The 22,779-nt window shown below is 47.2% G+C and overlaps 1 pseudogene; it reads left to right on the top strand.

The window, feature by feature from the left end:
- Positions 1 to 19,982, top strand: part of LOC122926250 — a 38,860-nt pseudogene extending 18,878 nt beyond the window's left edge.
- The last annotated feature ends 2,797 nt before the right edge of the window (positions 19,983 to 22,779 follow it).

Raw genomic sequence — 22,779 nt, 5'->3', positions numbered from 1 at the left:
ACAGACATCTTAGCTTCCTCACTTTTCTCTACCCCCAAATACTATCCTGAAGAAAAATGAGTGCCCCCCATAATAATAGTGCTCCTCATAGTCCCACCAGTAGTAATTCTCTTCTAGAATGCCCTCATTAGTAATTCGGCCCCCTACAGTGCCCCCAACAGTGATAGTGCTCCCCAAGAGTTCTTCCATTAGTAGAAGAGCCCTCCGATATTAATAATGTCCTTACAGAGACCCTAGTAGATATAAGGCCCCCCTATTGAAGTCCCTCCTATAGAGCCCCAAGTAGTAATATAAACGCTTAATGTCCCCTGGATTTAAAATGTCCCCACAGTGCCCCCAGTATTTAAAATACCCCCTACTGTTATAATGCTCACCCTGAAGTGCCCCAGTATTTATATCGCCCCCTACTGTTATAATGCCCCCACAGTGCCCCCAGTATTTATATTGCCCTCTAGTGTTATAATGCTCGCCTTGAAGTGCCCCCAGTATTTATAATGCCCCTTGCAGTACCCCCTGTAGTTATATTCCTCCGTTTACTGTCCTCAAAAATTATAATTTCTCAGTCCCTCCACCATACAGTCCCATGTAAATAACATTATTTCCCTCCTCCGCCATAGAGTCCCATGTAAATACCATCACACCATCTCTCCAGCCCCCTCCAATATACAGTCCCATGTAAATAACATCACTTCACCCCACTGTCCCACATAAATAACTTCAGCCCTAACATACAGTTCAAGTTAAATAACTACAACTCCCAACATAGAGTAATCTACCCCTTCACTTACCTCTCCTTAGAACCTCACCACAGTTTCTTCCCAGGACTTCTCTTCACTGCTGAGCCTTCCTCTCCTGCACTGGTCACATGACGATGACCTCATAGCAGGTCCTTTTCAGCTACTGCATTTAGAACTTATCACATGGACTGTGATGTCATCACAGGTCTTTCAGCTCTTGCAAGGCATTAGATTCAATTGTATTGCCGTCCTGAGGATGGCAATACAGTTGGATCTATCTGGCAGGAAGTACATTTGGGGCCTGGGACAAAACATCAGGGACCCGGGCCCTGAATGTTTTAACCTAGCAACGCCCCTGGTGGTAACAAATTTGTTTTTTTCCTAAAATGGCAGCTACACAAAGTGAAAGTAAGAAGCCCGGTAATGCAAGATCACCCAACAAATGCTATGTAGCCAGCCAATCCGCAGATAGCCATCCCCTTTGATATCACAGCCCCATAAAAGCCTCATCCCGCGCGGTTTCTGCCATTTCACTGTGAACTGAGCTTAGGGAGAGATGTGACTTAAGTACTAGGGACAGTGTTGCAGAAAAAAGTTAAAACAAAGAATATTGGAGAATGAGAGTGCAGGGAGAGGTTTTTGGAGACTATAGTGAGAGCATAGGTAGACTCCAGGGACAGTGCAGGCTGAGTGTAATCGCCCTGTGCCATCCATTCATACTTAATCTGTATGTGTGTGTGTGTGTGTGTATATATATATATATATATATATATATATATATATATATATATATATATATATATAAAGAGAAAAGTGTGGCAGCACCGTCTGATAAAGAGAAAAGTGGGTGCAACTGGCCCAATTGGGAATGAGCAAACCCAGTACATAAAATGGAAAAAACGGGCAGCACTCCAAAAAGTAAAAATGAAAAAAGAATTTATTTACCCATATTGGGTGAATAAATTCTTTTTTCATTTTTACTTTTTGGAGTGCTGCCCGTTTTTTCCAATATATATATATATATATATATATGTTGAAGGCTGCTTGCAGCCTGTAATTGTGGGAGGAGCGTGCTCCCCCTTTATAAACCCCCTCCTACAAGCAGGAGGGCGCCCGTTGTTGCCTACTTTTCGTGAATGAGCAGCAGCCCAGCGCCTGACATCACTTCCGGTCGCCGCGTCAGTGTGTCTCCGGTTCCAGCAGCATTCCCTGTGGTGAGTATAGCCGCTCTGCGGCTGGCCAGGCGCGCCGCCACCGGCACCTCGTTCCTTGGGCTCGGCAGCGCTTGCCCGTCGGCCCCGCTCTGGCTGCCGTTGCAGCCCGATCTGTGTTCATCGCGGGCCTCCCCGCCCCCCGCACCTCGTGCTATTCCTCTGGCGCTCGGCGTCACGGGATGCCGCTCCGCCTGAGGGGCGGGGGGAGGGCGGGGAAGCTGGTCAGCTGGCAGGGACATGTTACGGCAACCCGGGCCGTTATTTCAGCATGGCTGGGGTGCTGTGTTGGGGATTCGCCCCTCAGCCGGCGAAAATTTTGTTTGTTGTTCCCTCCCCAGGTGACTAAGCCATTGCGGGGTCGGGAGCGCCGGCATTGGCGGCTCCCGGCGTCCAAGTGCCGGCCTGCGGCAGTCACCTTTAATAAATGAAGAATGAAGTTCGGCAGCTCGGGCTCACATTTAACCCTCGCACTGCTGGGTTGAATATGGGAAATAAATAATCAAGTTAAGTGCTGCAGCTTGTTCTCACATTTAACCCTCGCACTGCTGGGTTAAAAAAAAAAAAAAAAAAAAAAAAAAAAAAATTTATTTCAGCTGATGGTTAACTCTTGCACTGCTGGGTTAAATTAAATGGAAAAAAAAAAAAAAAAAAATAAGGGGGGGGGCCGTTCCCAGTTCCACATCCCCGGTGCTGGGCTACCTGGTCTCAGGGGTAATGCCTCCCTGATTCGCTCAGGAGGCAATGTCTTCCTGAATCACCCAGCTGTGGTGTCTTCCTGAATCGCTCAATGTAATGTCTTCCTGAATCGCTCAGGTGTGATGTCTCCCTGAATCGCTCAGGTGTAATGTCTCCCTGAATCGCTCAGGTGTAATGTCTCCCTGAATCGCTCAGGTGTAATGTCTCCCTGAATCGCTCAGGTGTAATGTCTCCCTGAATCGCTCAGGTGTAATGTCTCCCTGAATCGCTCAGGTGTAATGTCTCCCTGAATCGCTCAGGTGTAATGTCTCCCTGAATCGCTCAGGTGTAATGTCTCCCTGAATCGCTCAGGTGTAATGTCTCCCTGAATCGCTCAGGTGTAATGTCTCCCTGAATCGCTCAGGTGTAATGTCTCCCTGAATCGCTCAGGTGCAATGTCCCCCTGAATCGCTCAGATGCAATGTCCCCCTGAATCGCTCAGATGCAATGTCCCCCTGAATCGCTCAGATGCAATGTCCCCCTGAGTCGCTCGGGTGCAATGTCTCCCTGAATCACTCAGGTGCAATGTCTCCCTGAATCACTCAAATGCGAGGTCTCCCTGAATCACTCAGGTAATATTTTCCCAAATCACTCAGGAATGATGTCCGCCCAGCTTCATGTTGGTGTCACGTGTTCACTGGGTCAATCGGGGGCCGGGTGTTCCTGGTTCGTCCAGGGTCATATGTTCCCTGTTCGCTCGGGTTCATGAATCTCCGTGGTTGGCCGAGCTCCTGGTGTTCCTAAGCGTTCGGGGCTCATGTGTTCCCTGTTGTTCAGGGGTCATGTGTTCCCCGTGTTGTGTCAGGTGCCACGGGCAGTACAAACCCGGGTGTCATGTGTTCCCTGGGTCATCCGGACCCGATTCCGGCCCAAGTTTCCCTTGGGTCAGGGTCACGCACCCTTCCCTGCCCAGGGGTCTAGCTATTCGCATCCCTCGCCGGGTATCGGTCCAAAACCCAGCTTGTTTTCACGTATAACAGGGTCTCGGCCTCCAGGATTGCGAGCTAGCTGCGTTCGTTCCGCCAAATCTTCTCCTGGTCCAGGTAAAACCCAGCCACGGGCCTGCTGTGCACCTTGCCACTACGCAGCGTATTCATTGTCACAAGCTCCCGTCCACAGGTCTCCATCTCACCCAGAGATCAGTAGCACGGTCCGTTCTTTTCAGGTAAGTAGCGAACACCTCTACGTGGTCAGACCCATTCCCCCCTGCATCGCCCAAGTGCGAATGTCTTCCCCGAATCGCTCGGGTGTGAGGTCGTCCCTGGATCGTTCAGGGGCAATGTCGTCCCTGAATCTTGGGGTCAATGTCGTCCCTGTGTCGCCCAGGGGTAATGTCTTCACTAAAACACGTAAGTATCATGGTTTCCCTGTGTCACCCAGGTATCATCTTCCCAGATCCCTGAATCGCTCAGGTCTCATGTTTTTCCTCAGGTCCCAGGGGTCATGTCTACCCTGAATCATTCAGGTTTGTTTTCCCTGGCTTTCTCCAAATTACAGGTGTCATTTTACCCAGGAACCACATGTGTCATGTCTTCCCTGAATCCTCAGGGTTATGTTTCTCCAATTCAGGTGTCATGTTTTCTATCGCTCATGTCATTCTTCCCTAAGTGACTCAGGGGCCAGGTCCCTGAATCGCTCTGGTGTTATGCCTCCCTTAGTCACTTAGGGGTAAGGTTCCCTGAATCGCTCAGGTGTGGTGTTCCCTGAATCGCTCAGGTGTGGTGTTCCCTGAATCGCTCAGGTGTGGGTGTTCCCTGAATCGCTCAGGTGTGGGTGTTCCCTGAATCGCTCAGGTGTGGTGTGTTCCCTGAATCACTCAGGTGTGGTGTGTTCCCTGAATCGCTCAGGTGTGGTGTGTTCCCTGAATCGCTCAGGTGTGGCGTTCTCCCTGATGCAGGTTTTGTTTTCCTTCCTCTTCCAGGTCGGTTGTTCCCAGGTTGCATATTTTCCTGAACAGTCTAGTTATGTATTCCTCTGATGCACACAGGTCAGGTTGGCCTGATTCGCTCAGGCTTCTGTTTTCCCGGCTCTCCCAGGGAGTATGTAGTGGCCAGGTCCAGCCAGATTCAAGGTTCTGCCCGGCCCTCCCAGATGTCCGTCATCTTCATGTAGATGCATATAATTGCCTGCGTTGCTTGGTATTCCATGTCGCCTGAACCGCTCAGGAGGCAGTGCATCGCCCGATTTTCGCAGGTTCCATGCGTCAGCCTGTAATGCTCAGGGATTGGTTCAGCAACGTCCGGCTGGTTCCTGGGTACCCGATTCGTGTCCTGTGTGTCTGGATTTTGTTTCCGCAGGTTTGTTGCATGCTGCGCGACTTCAGGCTCTGATGCTGGCTGTCCAGGGTCACCCAGCAGTTGGCCATGACGCCCAGGCTGCATCCCGGTTCTCCATCACCTCTTTCCAGTGCCACCAGATCGCACCTCTCTCCGGGTCTCGCACCGACGCAAGCTTATTTTTCTTGTAAGCAGGGCCTCAGCCCACCGGAATGTCGATCCATCCTCAGTTATATCGCAGGGCTCCTCCATGCCCCGTCACGCCACGGGCCGGGTTTCAGGTAGGTTCCAGCCGAGTGGCGGCGTGATGCCTCTCCAAAGCTCAGAGCCTTCCTTCATTCATCACGAGCCACCTTTCCAGGTCTGCGGTTATCGCCGGAGACTCGGCAGCAGTGTCCGTTGATTCGGTTAGGTTGCAATCCTTTCTATACCATGTTCTTCTCTGTTTCCTGCTGATTCTCAGGTTCATGTTTTTCCGGATTAGCTCAAATGCACGTTTTTTGCCCATTCACCCAGGTCTAATTCCCGGAGTCGCGCGGTTCACGTGTTTCCTGGATCACTCAGGTCCATGCATTTCCCTGGGTCGCTCGGGTTCATGTGTATTCCTGAGTTCCTCGGGTTTATGTTCCAGAATCGCCCGGGTTCATGTTGTCTGTGTCGCTCGGGTTATGTATGTTCCCAAGTCACTCAGGTTACATTTCCCTGAATCGCTCAGGTTTTGTATCTTTCTGTCTTGCAGGTTGCCAGTATCGCCAGGTGGTATGTTTTCCTGATTCACCCAGGTCACGTATTTTCCGGAATCACTCAGGTTTTGTTTCCTGTCTCCAGGTTGGCGGTTTTTCAGGTTGTGTGTTTTCCTTGATTTCTCAGGTTACATATTCCCGGATCGCTCAGGTCTGTGTCCCACAGGTGGTTCGCTTTTGCCTGAATCGCTCAGGTCTTTTGGTCCCACAGGTTGTACGCAGTTGCCTGAATCGCTCAGGATCCGTTATTCGCCTGGAACGCTCAGGGTTTCAGCGGTAACCAGTGGCTTCCATAGCCCATTACCACACGCACCGCCACCTGTCTTTCAACACCATCAAGCTGTATTGGCCGGCATTCAATACCGTTGGGTGCTCGGGGACCCCTCCGCCAAATCCGTTTCGTATCAGGCCTTCAAAGCCACCCCCAGGGTTAGCGCGGCGGACAAGGTGCGTAGGCAACCAGTGTCGGGCTAGCTTTCTGCAGATTGGCCGTAGGCCTAAACGGTCTCCCCTGGACACTCAGCAAGCATCATCACCAAGCAGCCATGTACCTAGGGTTCCACGGGCTCTTGGACCGGGGGAGTTCACCTGCGGCACGGTCAACCGAGCGACCCTGCTCAGGCAACATCTCGCCTGGAATTTGGTCCACTTCATACGGTCCATCCCGGCCACCGAGTCCAATCTGGCTGGTCCTCCCACCGAGGTAGAGTTCTTCCCTACGGCCGACTGTTGGTGTTCCGCCAAGGTGCTCCAGGAGCTCCTGGCCTCCCTCCGATTCCGCTCTAGACGACCCGGGGCTCCCGATCAACGGTAGGCACCTGCCTTAAACCCTGTTTATGTCAACATCCGTACCCTGGCCGCAGGGCTGGGTTCATGCCTAGCACGACATCCAGGCACTCCTTCGGCTAGGGGCCGCATCCGCAGCATCAAGTCATCGGGTGCCGGCGCATGTCATCCGCAAGATGGGTCGTTGGCGGTCGTCCGGCTTCACAAAGTACATTCCGAATCCACGGGCGGAGATCTCCAGAGCCTTTTTGATCTTTGGCATTGGTTCACACTATGCTTCAATTAATGCTCCACTCCCTGCTACGTACCAGTTCTCTTTGGCCACTATTCAGGCCGTACCTCGTCACTGGCGCCGGGCACACTCCAGCCAGTTGATCTAGGACAGTCCGTAGGCATGCCTATTCTGTTCCTCGCTTAGCTCCTCCCACAAATGTTGAAGGCTGCTTGCAGCCTGTAATTGTGGGAGGAGCGTGCTCCCCCTTTATAAACCCCCTCCTACAAGCAGGAGGGCGCCCGTTGTTGCCCCTCCCTCCCATCCCCTTTCTCATACTCTCCTCCTAGGTGGCCCACTATTCAGGCCGTACCTCGTCACTGGCGCCGGGCACACTCCAGCCAGTTGATCTAGGACAGTCCGTAGGCATGCCTATTCTGTTCCTCGCTTAGCTCCTCCCACAAATATATATATATATATATATATATATATATATTATATATTATACACTGCCTGTCCAAAAAAAAAAGTCGCCACCAAACAAAAAATAAAGATTCTCAATGGGGTTAAGGTCTGGACTCTGTGGTGGGCAATCCATGTGTGAAAATGATGTCTCATGCTCCTCTTTCACAATTTGAGCCCGATGAATCCTGGCATTGTCATCTTGGAATATGCCTGTGTCATCAGGGAAAAAGTTATCCAACCCCTATAATGACCCCCACCCCCAATGCCCGGGCACCTCATATAGGTTATACTTAACCCCCTCCGCGGCATCCACGTCATTCCAGATCCCTGCATGGCTGCTGCATCTCCCTGCCGCGCGGAACATCTGGCGACTGGAACGGGCAGTCAATAGCAAGTCGCGACGGCAGTGAAACTTCATAGCATCGCAGGTGACGCTAGCCTGCTATTGGCTGTCCAACCTACCCCCCCGGATGTTTTGATCCGCGAGACGGGGAGATGCAGCGGTGGCCGTATGGGGATCAGGAGCGACGCGGGTCCCATGGAGCGGGGTAAGTATAATCTATTTGAGGGGCCCGGTCATTAGTGGGGTCATTATAGAGGTTGGATAATCGTTTTAATCTGGTAATATATTTATATATTTTATGTGTGTCGGACTTAGTCTTAACAGGCGGTCTAATATATTACCACATTTATCTTGTTCATCTGCTGCACTATTCATACTTAATCTGTTCTGTTATACATAGACTCACTGTGCATCAGACTCACCAGGCAATCTAATATATTGCTGCATTTCTTGTTTACTTGCTGCGCCATTCATACTATATAATAATCTATTACATTACTGATTCAGTTACTGTACACTATGGCCAACAGTTGCCTGTGCCCTCCAAAATTTAGCTGTAGCCGGCACAAGTAGCAGTAGAAGAAGGGTTGATGGTAGCAGCAGCTGCAGCAAAAGGCAAAGCTGCCACTGACATCCTCTCGTCGTGTTTTGACCAACAATCCAACTGCACTGAAATGGTTGATTCTCTTTTCAACATCATCTCAGGTGACGCACAACCAGGAATTGGTGGGTTCCTCTGACACCACTCTTAGTTGGCATTGTTCAGGAATGCCTCAGTGCCCGCATCTTGCTTTTTCTGCTACTTCTTTTAGCCAAGTGAGGTATGCCACCTGCTCTGCTCCACTTTTCAGCGAGGATGAGCTTTTTGAGGACAGTCAACAATTACAGGCCAGCACAGACTTGGAGGAGAGGTTTGCTACGGACTCTTCTAGGTGTGCAACTTCCGTTGATGACAGTCGGATGGGAGCACATGTTGTGAGAGGTTAGGGACGTGCGCAAGACAGGTGAGGAACAAACCGATGTAGATGATGTATTTGATCACACATGGGAACAGGGTGAAGAGTAGCGTGCCGTGAGACAGCAGGGTAGAAGCATGCCCGTGAGGTGTAAGCAGTGGAAAATATGCAGCCAAATTCAGGAGTAGTACACCATCTGCTACTCAGGAGACTACCTGTGAGGAAACCAGTAGTAGGTTCATATAAGCAGCAGCAGGCAGGCATCACGCGTGGTGGAGGAAAAATGCCATACTCAGCAGTGTGGGAATTATTTAGCATGTCGCTAGCGGCACGTTAGCATGGTGTAATGCAAGATATGTGGGCAGAAGGTGAAGCGCAGCCAGGGTGCTTATGTTGGCACAACAGCCCTGCATCAACACATGGAACATCACCATAAAGTGGCGATGGAAAAGCGTGAAACTCAACCGCTGCATCTCCCACCGGCACACACCCCCTCTCCAGCAGTCAGGGGTCGCCAAGACAAAAGGAAACTGTTGTTCCTTCTTATGGACTTTAACGTTGTCTATAGATTCTGATGCTCCTCCTCCTACTCCTCGTCACTTGTTTCAACAGCAGTTGATCACCAAGGCGATTGCTAAAAGACAACAGTATGCGTGTACTCATCCAACAGCGCAGAAGCTGAACTTGCACCTAGCTAAGTTGCTGGTACTACAGTCCCTTCCTTTCCCTGTAGTTGACTCTGCACATTTCAGAGAACTGAGGAGGTGGTGATGGTGAGTACAATAAAGGAATTCAAAAGGGGCCTGGATGTATTTCTGGAGCGTAATAATATTAAAGGCTATAGCTACTAGAGAGGGGTCGTTGATCCAGGGAGTTATTCTGATTGCCTGATTGGAGTCGGGAAGGAATTTTTTATTCCCCTAAAGTGGGGAAAATTGGCTTCTACCTCACAGTTTTTTTTTTTTTGCCTTCCTCTGTATCAACTTGCAGGATAATAGGCCGAACTGGATGGACAAATGTCTTTTTTCGCCCTTTTGTACTATGTTACTATGATGGCTTGTGCGCACTCTCCAAGTCCCAAGCTGACATTACTTTTCCAAAAAATTTGTACCAGTGCTGCACACGTACGTTGAGCAGAAGGTTGGCCAGTACTTGGGCCTCTCTGTGTCTAGTAGAGCTCATGCCAGCAATAACGTATGGAGTTACAACTACAGTATGGTCAAGGACAACATATGTCATTCACAGCCCACTGGGTAAATATGGTTCCGGACCAGGCACACCAGCAACTTGGCCATGTGATGGCAATGCCACCTCCGCGTTGTCATGCCGGGATTTTCTATACCAATGTCCTCTTCTGCCTCCTCATCCTCAAACCTTTGTCCTCACCCTCCAATGTACAGTAGAAACAGTTCACAGTCATTCTCCAGCATACACCTATGCAAAGCTAGGAGTTGTCACATGGTTCTGTACCTAGTTTGCCTGGGCGACTGGAGCCACAGGGAGGAACTGCTAAGCATCATCAATAAAGAAATCAAACACTGACTCAGCCAATGCAGTTGTCTCCTCGCCAACTGGAGATGGGAACCATGGTTACTCATAACGGGAAGAACATTTTTGTCTGCACTACATCAGGGAGGACAGACCCATGTGCCCTGCATGGCACACATCTTCAATCTTGTTGTCGCCTGGTTCCTCAAGTCTTCCATTGAACTGCAAGAGCTACTAAAAATGTCTAGGAAACTGTGCATGCACTTCAACTGTTGTTCAGCAACTGTTCAGCCAATGCTCTTCCCCAACATCGCCTGATATGCGGTGTTTTGACCCGTTCCACGTTACATATGTTAGACCGCCTGTACAACCAGAGAAAGGCAGTCAATGATTTCCTAATGCAGCAGACGGACAGGTCTACTCCCCAATGTAACTTCCACGTTAGCCAGTAGCAGGTCATGCGTCACACGCAGGTTAACTCAGGCCCTTTGAGGAGGCCACTTTATTTGCCAGGTAGGCAGAGGATGAATGATGTCATTCCACTTTTTGTCCTGGAGGGGAAGCTGACAAATTTGATTGGCGAGGGGACAAAAGATGTGGCACCTACATCTCATGGCCACCTGAGCCCTGAGGAGGATGAGGGCATGGAGGAGGACATAAACGCCCTTATCTGCTCAAGTAACAAGAGAGGAGCTGGAGGGCGAAGACTACGCACATGACCCCAGCAGACTGTGGCAGTATGCATTGCAGATCGAGGCAGGGAGGCCCTCCAAGTCCCTTGTGCAAATGGCCAAATGCATTCTTTCTTGTACGCTTACTGTCAGGATTCGGCAGAGGAATGACTACAGGCTATCCACATTGGTAGACCCTCGATACTGGTCAAAAACAGGGGCATTTTTTAGACCTTCTGAGAGAGATGCAAAAATGAACTACTACAGAGACTTTCTGTGTAGATGGTTGATCACTGCCTACAAGCACCATCACAAGTCCTCGCGAACGTCTGACCAGGGGGGCCATCTTCACTCGCGCTCCACTGCCATGACTGGTTGGAGAAGTGGGGTCGCCTGGCAGGAGCAAGCACCAGCTCCAAATGCAGCAACTTCAGTCTGGAGTATCTATGATGAGCAGTTTTCTTCAGCCACCTACTAAAGAAACCACCCAGCAGCACATGCAGCAGAACCTCAACCAGCAGGTGGTGGCATACATGAACTGCACCCTGTCACCCATGATCCAAGATCCTCTGGACTACTGGGCATGCAAACTTGAATTGTGTATGCAACTGGATGAGTTTACCATGGGCATGCTTTCCTGCCCGGCCAGTAGTGTGGCAGTAGTGGCTTTCAGTGCTGTGGGGGGCATAGTTACCCTAAGGAGAACTCGCCTTTCCACCCAATATGTGGAGAGATTGACCTTTTGTGAAGATGAATCAGGCGTGGATCAGCCAGGATTCCCACACGCCAGTGTCTAAAGCATCAGACTACATCATTCTGGTTGCCACACCCAAACTCAGAGACTAACCTTCATAATGATTAGTGTTGAGCGCAAATATTCTAATATCAAATTTTTTTCGTGAATATCGGCACTTCGCTAATTCGCAAATATTTCGAATATAGTGATATAAATTCGATATTTCTAATATATATATATATATATATATATATATATATATATATATATATATATATATATATATATATTTTTTTTTATTGTTATATTTTTTTCTTTCCTACTTCCTTAAAGTTGTTCTTACCTGTCCTTTGGATTCCTGGCTGCTCCAGTCAGTGCCCGTTGCCGCTTCTGCCGACTTCCGTGCTCATGGAGCGTCCCCATCACCATGGGAACGTCTCCATATACTAGAATGTACTGTCGGATTTGAGAATTACGTTGAAATCGCAATTCGATTATTTCAAGTTATAATAATCGAATTTCGATTTTAACTTAAAGGCTACTCTCCTATTGAAATAGCAATGCGATTCATTCAAGTTATAATAATCGAATTTCGATTTTAACTTAGCACTGCTATATTCCATATTCGTTAATTCTAGCCTAATATGGAATATAGCAGTGCTAAGTTAAAATCGAAATTCGATTATTATAACTTGAATTAATCGAATTGCGATTTCAACTTGGACCTGGTTTACTATGGTTGGCTTGGTAGAATTAGCGAATATGACGAATATATTCGCTATATTCCACAAAACGAAGATAACGAAGTATTCTGCATCTTCGTTTTAGCTACCTACTCATCAACTTCGCTAATTCTAGCAATCATATAGGAAAGTTTACTATAGAGACAGCTAAGTTTAATTCGCTATGCGATTATATTACTTTGCTTTTTTTAAATAAATATAATAATTATAATAATTATCAGGTATTATAATTATTCAATTTTTTTTTTTAAAACCAGTCATATAATCGCATAGCGAATTAAACTTAGCTGTCTCTATAGTAAACTTTCCTATATGATTGTTAGAATTAGCGAAGTTGACGAATAGGTAGCTAAAACGAAGATGCAGAATACTTTGTTATCTTCGTTTTGTGGAATATAACGAATATATTCGTCATATTCGCTAATTCTACCAAGCCAACCATAGTAAACCAGGTCCAAGTTGAAATCGCTATTCGATTAATTCAAGTTATAATAATCTAATTTCGATTTTAACTTAGCACTGCTATATTCCATATTAGGCTAGAATTAACGAATATGGAATATAGCAGTGCTAAGTTAAAATCGAAATTTTCCTAACCGCTGGTGAGGCTCCCAGCGCATGCGCAGTGTCGGCCGGTGTCCAGCTGAGAACATCCATCCGATCACCGCACCTGTGCACTGGCCCATAATTTTTCCCTACCCTAACCGCCGGCGAGGCTCCCAGCGCATGCGCACTCTGCTGTGAAATTTCCCTAACCCGTCGTTGTGCACAGTGCGCCCCCCCCCAATATAATAAACATTGGTGGCGCAGTGCGCCCCTCCCAACACCCCAGTATGATAAACATTGGTGGCGCAGTGCGCCACCCCAACACCCCAGTATAATAAACATTGGTGGCGCAGTGCGCCCCCCCAACACCCCAGTATAATAAACATTGGTGGCGCAGTGCGCCCCCCCAATATAATGAACATTGGCGCAGTGCGCCCCCCCAATATAGCAAACATGAGCGCAGTGCGCCTCCCAATATAACAAACATGAGCGCAGTGCGCCCCCCCAATATAACAAACATGAGCGCAGTGCGCCCCCCAATATAATAAACATTGGTGGTTCAGTGTGCCCCCCCAACACCCCAGTATAATAAACATTGGTGGCGCAGTGCGCCCCCCCAATATAATAAACATTGGCGCAGTGCGCCCCCCCAATATAGCAAACATGAGCGCAGTGCGCCCCCCAATATAACAAACATGAGCGCAGTGCGCCCCCCCAATATAACAAACATGAGCGCAGTGCGCCCCCCAATATAATAAACATTGGTGGTTCAGTGTGCCCCCCAACACCCCAATATAATAAACATTGGTGGCGCAGTGCACCCCCCATATAATAAACATTGGTGGCGCAGTGGGCAGTGCCAATGAGGGTTAAAAAATAAAAAAATAATTAACTCCCCTCCTCCAATTGATCGTCTCCTGTTCTTTCTTCAGAACCTGTCAAAGGACCTGTGGTGACATCACTGTGCTCATCACATGATGCATCACATGATCCATCACATGATCCATCACCATGGTAATGGGCCATGTGATGAGCTCAGTGACGTCACCACAGGTCCTGAAGAAACAGGAGACCGGCAGCTAGTACCCGATCAACTGGAGGAGGTGAGTTAATTTTTTTTATTATTTTTTAACCCTCATTGGCACTTCCCACTGTGCCACCAACGTTTCTTATACTGGGGTGTTGGGGGGGAGGGGGCCGCACTGTGCCACCAATGTTTCTTATACTGGGGTGTTGAGGGGGGGGCGCACTGTGCCACCAACGTTTCTTATACAAATACAGGAGGCGGGTGCCGGAATCAAATAGCCGGCACCCGACCTCTGTGACAGGGAGCTGCGATCAGCGGCAGTTAACCCCTCAGGTACCGCACCTGAAGGGTTAACTCAACTGCAGCTGATCGCAGCTCCCTGTCACAGAGGTCGGGTGCCGGCTATTTGATTCCGGCACCCGCCTCCTGTATTTGTATTACAGGTCAGTTATCTTCATTGGTGGCGCAGTGGCCTCAGCCCCTCCCCTCCTCCTCCCATCTCTCTTCTTATTGGCAGCTGCGGGGGCAGCAGGCAGGTCAGACACAGGGGAGGAGGAACGAATCAGGTCAGACAGGGGAGGGGGAGATGGAGGGGGCGCCCCGAGGGAGAACACAAGTGCAGCCTCGCCTGCCGCATATTACATTGCGAGCTGTCGGCCGCCCAGCGCCCCTGTTGCTATGGCGCCCTGTGCGGCCGCACAGCCCGCACACCCCAAAGGCCGGCCCTGCTGCCACCCACCGGCTGCCTGCTGCTTCTACTGCCATTCCTACAAAGGGGCTTCTTGGTTTACTGATATGTACATGTTACATTTTTTTAAAAGGATATGCATGCCAGATGGATCAGATGAGCGGAAAAATAAACAGTGATGTTAACACATTACTTCCACTGCTGCTGCCCCACCCCCTCCACTCATGAGGCCATTACTGATGCTTCCACCTTTCCCACTCTGTCATAGGACCATTACTGTCACTGTCACCTTCCCCACTCTGCCATGGGGCCACTACTGCCGCTGCTGCCAGCACCATCCCCACTCTATCATGGGGCCACTACTACTGCTGACACCTTCCCCACTCTATTATGGTGCCACTACTGCTGCTGCTGCCACCACCGTTCCTACTCTGTCATGGGGCCACTACTGCTGCTTCCACCTTTCCAACTCTGTCATGGGACCACTACTGTCACTGCCACCTTCCCCACTCTGTCATGGGACCACTACTGCTGCTGCTGCCACCACCATCCCCACTCTGTCATGGGGCCACTACTGCTGCTGACACCTACCCCACTCTATTATAGCGCCACTACTGCCGCTGCTGTTGCCTGCACCGTTCCTACTCTGTCATGGAGCCACTACTGCTGCTGCCACTGTCCCCACTCTGCTGCTGCTGCCAGCACCGTCCCCGCTCTGTCATGGCCCACTGCTGCTGCAGCCACTGCCCCCACTCTGTCATGGGGCACTAATGTCACTGCCACCTCCCCCACTCTGTCATGGTGCCACTACTGCCGCTGCTGCCGCCACCACCACCACTATTCCCACTCTGTCATGGAACCACTACTGCTGATGCCACCATCCCCACTCTGTTATAGGGCCACTATTGTCACTGTCACTACCACCTTCCCCACTCTGTCATGGGGCCACTACTGCGGCTGCTGCTCCTGCCAGCACCGTACCCACATTGTCATGTGGCTGCTACTGCTGCTACTGTCCCCACTCTGTCATGGGGCCACTACTGCTGCTGTCACTGTCCCCACTGTCATGGGGGAAGTACTGTCATTGTCCCCTTCCCCACTCTGCCATGGGGCCACTACTGCTGCCATCACCATCCCTACTCTGTCATGGGGTTACTAATGCTGCTGCCACCGTCCCCACTCTGCCATGGGGCCACTTTTGTCACTGCCACTGCTGCTGTTGCCACCCTTCCCATTCTATAATGGGGCCACTACTTGAATCTTAGGGCACTGCACAGTAAGGTCCACTGCGATAAATTATGGACTGCCACAACTTGTATTACATGAAAAAAAAATGCTCCTCTACTTTATTGGCGCTGCCTCCATTTCTTTAATTTGTTACACTAAGGAGCCATCTGGACACAGCTCCTACAAGGGCGCGCATAGTTTTTTTTACTGTACTAAAGGGTGCTGCATGCTTTTTCTTTTTGTTAAACTGAAGGGATTAGCTATTAATCTTGGTGCACACTGTTACTGCCACTGCTGCTGACAACCTGAATCTTGGTGCACTGCACAGTTAAGTCCATGGTGATAAATTAGACCTGATGCTTTTATTGACCTGTAATACTTGCGCACAATAATTCGACAGCTAACAGAAGGGATTAGCTATGAATCTTGGTGCCCTGCACAGTGCTGTAGCCAGTGATAAATTACAACTGCTTGTAATACTGATGGCAAAGTACCTACATAGCGGATTTTGTGGTACTTGCAATGTCCCACTAAGCTTGCGTGGGCACTGCAAAAGCTTGTTGTTGTTATCTGTAATATCATGCTGTATTGTATTATTATGTAAAATCCCTTTTTACCAGGCTGTCAGGTGCATTACATACATTCCACCACTAGATGGGGGTAGCACCACAGTATATATAGGACAGTTCAGGCCTAGTTAGGGAGTTGGGAAGATTTAGTGGTTGAGTACAGGAGTTTGGAGGAGGTAGGAGAGGTCTCCTCTCCTCTCAAGCTCTCTTGGGCTTCACGGCCCAGAGGAGCCATCGTTGGATCTCAGTACCAAGCCAGGAAGTCAGGCAGAAGAAAAGTCTCTATTCTACCATCCACTCCTCAGGAGTAGCATGAATCTTGGACAAATTTATCACTGGATAAAGACAAAGGAAGGACAAAGCCATTATTCTAGGCTCTAGGCGCCTCTACAATGCTGTCCATAATTATTCATACCCCTGGCAAATTTTGACTTAAAGTTACTTTTATTCAATCAGCAAGTAATAAGGCACACAAAAGCTCGCTTGGCCTTTGCAAAAGCTCATCTGGACAAAGACGACGACTTCTGGTCTTCTGTGTTATGGTCAGATGAAACAAAAATTGAATTGTTTGGTCACAATGATGTTTCCTTCATTTGGTTTAAAAAAAGAGAAGCCTTCAACCCAAAGAACACCATCCCCACTGTCAAACATGGTGGTGGGAACCTAATGCTTTGGGGGTGTTTTTCAGCCAATGGACCAGGGAACCTAATCACAGTAAACGGCACCATGAAAAAAGAGCAATACATGAGGATTCTCAACTACAACATCAGGCAGTCTGCAGAGAAACTTGGCCTTGGACACCAGTAGACATTTCAGCATGACAATGACCCAAAACACACAGCAAAAGTGGTGAAGAAATGGTTAGCAGACAACAACATTAACGTTTTGGAGTAGCCCAGCCAGAGTCCAGACTTGAATCCAATTGAGAATCTGTGGAGGGAGCTAAAGATCAGGGTGATGGCAAGAAGACCCTCCAACCTGAAAGATTGGGAACTCATTGCTAAAGATGAATAAGCAAAAATACCTGTGGAAACATGCAAAAAGCTGGTCTGCAATTATAGGAAGTGTTTGATTGCTGTAATAGCCAATAAAGGCTTTTCTATTGATTATTGAGAAGGGTATGAATAATTTTGGACTGGGCACTTTTTGCTGAAATGTAAATAAAAGCTGAGAAATGGTTTTTTTTCCCACAATAATGCCTCTTGTACATCGTCTTATTATCTTTTGGGAGACACCTATATCATTTTTACTTGCTGGTTGAATAAAAGTAACTTTAAGTCAAAATTTGCCAGGGGTATGAATAATTATGGGCAGCAGTGTAGGTGAAGGACTTATTAGCTTCCGGCAGCCTCAACGTTAGGCCTCGTGCACACGATCGTTGTTTTATTCTGTGTCCGTTGTTCCATTTTTCATGATTTTCTGCGCACCCATTGACTTTCAATGGGTCAGTTGAAAACATGGCTAATGCACCGTTTGTCATCCGCGTCTGTGATCTGTGGTTCCAGTCCGTAAAAAAAATATAACCTATAATTGTCATCCGCGTCCGCACGTCCACATCCGTTTTTTTCCTATCATTTGCATGGCAAACCTGTCTCAGATTTTTTTTTTTACTTTCCTTTATGTCTGGTGATCCTCCAAAAATAAAGGAAGACACACGGAAACAAAAACGGAAACGGATCACGGAACAACGGAACCCCATTTTGCGGAACGGAACACAACAACGGTCGTGTGCATGAGGCCTTATTCTAAGGACAGATATGATTTCTGTTGCATTGTTTGTGTGTAGAAGAATAGGACTTGAACTACCTCAACTGAGACTGAAGCCAAGCAAAGAGCTGAATATCAGTGAGTACATAACTAACTACCCTAGCCTGACACATTACTACCAGCCCAGCCTGTTAATGGGATTAATCACATCCAACTTGCATGTGTATCAGAGACTGCTTTATTACTGGATGTAAACTGTTATCAAGAACCTGGTCATAGTAAAGTTCTCAATTGGATTTAAACCTGCCTCGTTCTTCTAACTTCATACCACTACCATTCTCAACACTTTGCACCATCAAGGTGCTGGCATCACGACAGTACCTAAGTCAGGGGCCCAGCTGCACAAGCACTCAGAAATCAATTCACCATCAAGGGACACACTGATCACTACCTAGCCGGTGTCCCCTGTAATAGAGTGTGCCCCAGGAGAATCCAGTGCTGTTCTCCCCTAAACTCCACTGCTGGCCCAGGGAGGCGTCTGCTAAACCGTGAGTAATCGATGAACTGTTTGCTCACTTCGGCCCACCGTGAATCTCGCGTGTTCTACCCCTGCGGACTGGCACGTTGCATACTTACAGAACGGATTATAAAGTATGAATGTGGGTGCACTAGAATGTAACGCACACAGCGATACACTTCCCCTATACTCTCCCTGCAATCTCCTTTCAGTTCAAGTTCCAAGCCTTCACACTGAGATTGGACCAAGTGGGATGAATATGATTAGGCAGAGGGTGGCCTGGGCATATCAGATTTATCACGATTTGTGACAAATTAATTCGTAACAAATTCTTGACGAAGTTTGGAAAATTGTCTGAATCTAATTTTTCAAAATGTCATCTCTAGCTATAATTGGTCATATGTTCCAATTAATATCAGAAGCATCTAATTGATGAGAGAGCACTTTTTAAATCTTTCTCTTTGTTTTTTACATGTCTTAACATAGGAAGACTTTTTGACACTGGTGGACATTGATACCAGGAACTAATATCTTGTATATTTGGTTTTAGACAGCTATGACATTTTCTGCACATATCTAACAAAGAATTCTGGAGCAGTGGTCATCTCTGTTGGGTAAGGTGGCATAATTCCGCTAACATTTCCTTATTTAATTGATTATAGTGACCATATGTTGTGTGAAATTTTCATGAGTTAACTTTTCAGTACTTTCACAATTTGACAGCTAGTGTGGATAAAAGAAGTTGTCCATAGCAATTCATCTGATTACTGATGAAAATGGAAGTTGGAATTTGACTGGTTGCCAAAAATTCAAAGACAAATTTCTTCTATTACCTTCAGGTACCGCCTGGCACCAGAACACAGATGCCCAGCCGCATTGGAGGACTGTCTCCTAGCTACAGTTCACTTTCTGAAGACAGCACAAGAACATGGAGTAGATCCATCCTCTGTTATAATATGTGGTGACAGTGCTGGGGGCAATCTCGCAGCTGGGGTTTGTCAAGCACTTGTGGGTAGATTAGATATCCCAAGGCCTCTTGCCCAGGTGTTGATATACCCAGTGGTCCAAAGGGCTGACTTCAATTTACCCTCCTACCAGCAAAACAAAATGGTGCCTTTGTTGCTCCGAGATTTTTCTATATACAATTTAATGATGTATATAGGTGGTGATCTCTCTTTATCAAAATATATTTTAAAGGGCATCCATGTTCCTCCTGAAATAAGGCAAAAAATAAGCAAATGGTTGAGTTCTGAGGAGTTTAAGGTCAAAGGGTACAAACCATATATCATGGCACCCTTTAATAAAGACGTTTATGAGAAGGTTAAGAAAGCTGTTGACCTTACATGTTCTCCATTGTTCTCCGATGATGACTGTTATCCGGCAATTACCAAAAGCCTACATACTAACATGTGAGTTTGATATTCTCCGTGATGATGGGATACTCTACAAGAAACGGCTGGAGGACAATGGAGTCACGGTTACATGGCATCATGTTAAAGATGGCTTCCACGGAGTGGTCAGCTTCTTTCATCAGCCTGAGGTGGTGTGTGGAAAGCTGGCTGTGGATAATGTAATTAACTATATTAAAAACCTTTGAAACCTTGTGTGGGTTTAAAAATGTGAACATTTTTTTTAGTTAACACAAGATCCTATGTTTTCTGTATTAAATGACAAATTTCAGCTTTATGTTATAAGTCTATTTACTACATTGCAGCCACTGCAGGGAAATGAATTGCTGGCCACAACTTCTCAATACTTGGACATACTTATCAACGTTGTAGTTGGTAAATTTTGGGCATGTAAGTCCCACCTCCAGGAACGCCCCAGACCCACTCAGGAATTCTCACTTATGGGTAGGGCTTAAATTAGCCCCACACATTCCAGGCACAGGACAGCCTGAATTTGCTGGGACTATCTCTGAAAATTAGGGACAGTTGGCAACTATACTTAGGCAGATATATAATGAAGCTCCTTCTACCCATGTACTGAGTTTCTGACATGCTTTCATGACATGGGGGGCTGGCACTGGGTTTCCTGAAGCAAAGAGTAGTTTATCAAGAGCAATGTAACAGTACCATTTAGCAGTTAGACCGTGCTGCTGCCCTCTCTGCTAAACACTGTGGACCTCATTACTATTGCACCAAAATTTGCTGCATATATGGTCCATCTAGTTTTATACATATTTACAAAAAGATTAAAGGCGTTGTCCCATGAAAAATATTCTATAGTTTTTAAATCAGCATCTGGACCTGAATACTTTTGAAATTGTATGTATTTTTTGGGCATATATCTGTCGCAGATTCGGTCGCAAAGGGGATTTTTCCCCGCTCGCGCTAGGCCTAAAAAAGGGGGACTCATGTATCATTTTCTACACCTGTTTTAGGTGTAGAAAATTATCTAAATGTTTGCCAGCAAGGGAGCGGGCGCCTTTACATAACTTGGGTGCATCATGCGCCAGCGCAAGGGGTATTAAGACCGAGATCTAAAACACCAGTCCTAATAAATTACTCCATTAGTATAGACACTGAGTTATTCAATGAAACCGGTCAGTATATCGCTACCTGATGTTTGCTCTTTTTCTAGTTTCTCTGTCCACCTCAGTGAGGTGGGCCCACATGTTCAGTTCCTTCCTTCAACTGCCACTGACTGCAGCAGATGGGACATGTCCCCTGGGAACGGACACATCCCCTGAGCTACCAGCTTGAAACATATTTAGAAGAGCAATGAATGGGGAGATCTCTGGATTCATGTGAGGTACAGGGCAGGTTCTAGCTTTGTGAGAAAGAGGTTTCCCTGTACTACAGTATATGATCTGCAAAGAAAAATTGGGGGTCAGTCAGCACATCTAGTGCGCAGGTGCACGTTGCCATGGCTGAAAGCACAAAGGCAAAAAAATATACAATGCAACAGCACTCTACAAACCAAATAAAGTGCAATAATGGCAAAATAATAGAAAGTATTCTGTTGCTAATGCTATGCTAATAAATTTGAGATGCTTGGCAAATCATTTTATACAAAATTATTTGAGCCCGTCTGCCAAACGTCAAAGCGATCTCAGTAAGACGGGAACCTAACACTAAATACCACATTAACTGGTGCCATACTGGCCTCCATTACATTCAGGGAATGCAGGTTCCACATGCACGCCGAGCCCACATTATATTATGCCTCTTATGGTGCCGAAATGTCCTCCATTATATTCAGGGGATGCAGGCTCCTCATGCATGCCAAACCCACACTATATAATGCCTCTTTGGTACCGGCCTCCATTTTGTTCAAGGAATGAGGTTCCACTAGCATGCTGAGCCCCCTCTCTATTCCACCTTACCTGGTGCCAATACATGGCTACCAATACATACAGGGAGAGTAGGCTACAGCTTTATAGCTATACTTCTATAAAATCAGCCTATAGGGCAGACAAGTTAATCAGGAGTGCACGACCAACAGAGTCAGCCACAACTCCAATACAAACTGCAAAGAAAAATTGTGGGTCAGTCAGCACATCCAGTGCGCAGGTGCGCGTTACCATGGCTGAAAGCACAAAGGCAAAAAAATATACAATGTACAATGTATACAGTAGGATTTTCATTTTTTACTTTAATAATGGGATAACCCCTTTAATCTCCACCACCTCACGCAAGGAGCCATGACTTTGCAGGATATGGGCATGGCTTTATGTAAATAGGGGTGTGGCTTGAGATGCCAAATTTTGCACCAAAATTCTGTCAACCAGGGGCCCCAGGTGTCACATATTCAGTGCTGTTCTCATAATCCTTTTGGGCCCCTCAGGCTCCAGGGACTGTGTGCATCTCCAACTTCTGCACTCCATCTAGTTATGCCTCATCATCTATTATTAATCAGATTTCTTGAGGGGAAAAAAGTGCTGCAAAAATCTCAAACTTTGCATCTGATAATCTGCTGTTTATCTCAGTTAGGAAATTCCTTTGATTAAAAAATAAAAGGAGTTATTCATGAAAATTAACTGAAAAAAAATGTCTTTGTTGCCCTCGTGGCGACCCATCACAGTGCAGATTTTATTTTTCAGGAGTATTATAAGGACTGAAAGCTGCACTTTGGTTTTATGAGGAAGACAGTTTTTCTGTTAGGGCTCTTGCACACGACCATTTGTATTTTGTGGTCCGCAAAAAACGTATCTGCAAAAAATACAGATGATGTCCGTGTGCATTCCATATTTTGCGGAAAACAGAACAGCTGGCCCCTAATAGAACAGTACTATCCTTGTCCATAATGCGGACAATAATAGGACATGTTCTATTTTTTTTGCGGAACGGAAATAGGGACATACGGAAACAGAATGCACACAGAGTAACTTCAGTTTTTTTTTTCAGACCCATTGAAATGAATGGTTTCCGCATACGATCCACAAAAAACAG

Source organism: Bufo gargarizans, chromosome 2 (assembly GCF_014858855.1).
Source record: "Bufo gargarizans isolate SCDJY-AF-19 chromosome 2, ASM1485885v1, whole genome shotgun sequence".
NCBI lineage: Eukaryota > Metazoa > Chordata > Amphibia > Anura > Bufonidae > Bufo > Bufo gargarizans.
The sequence above is the reverse complement of the archived record's forward strand: the minus strand, read 5'-3'. Positions and strand labels throughout refer to the sequence as shown.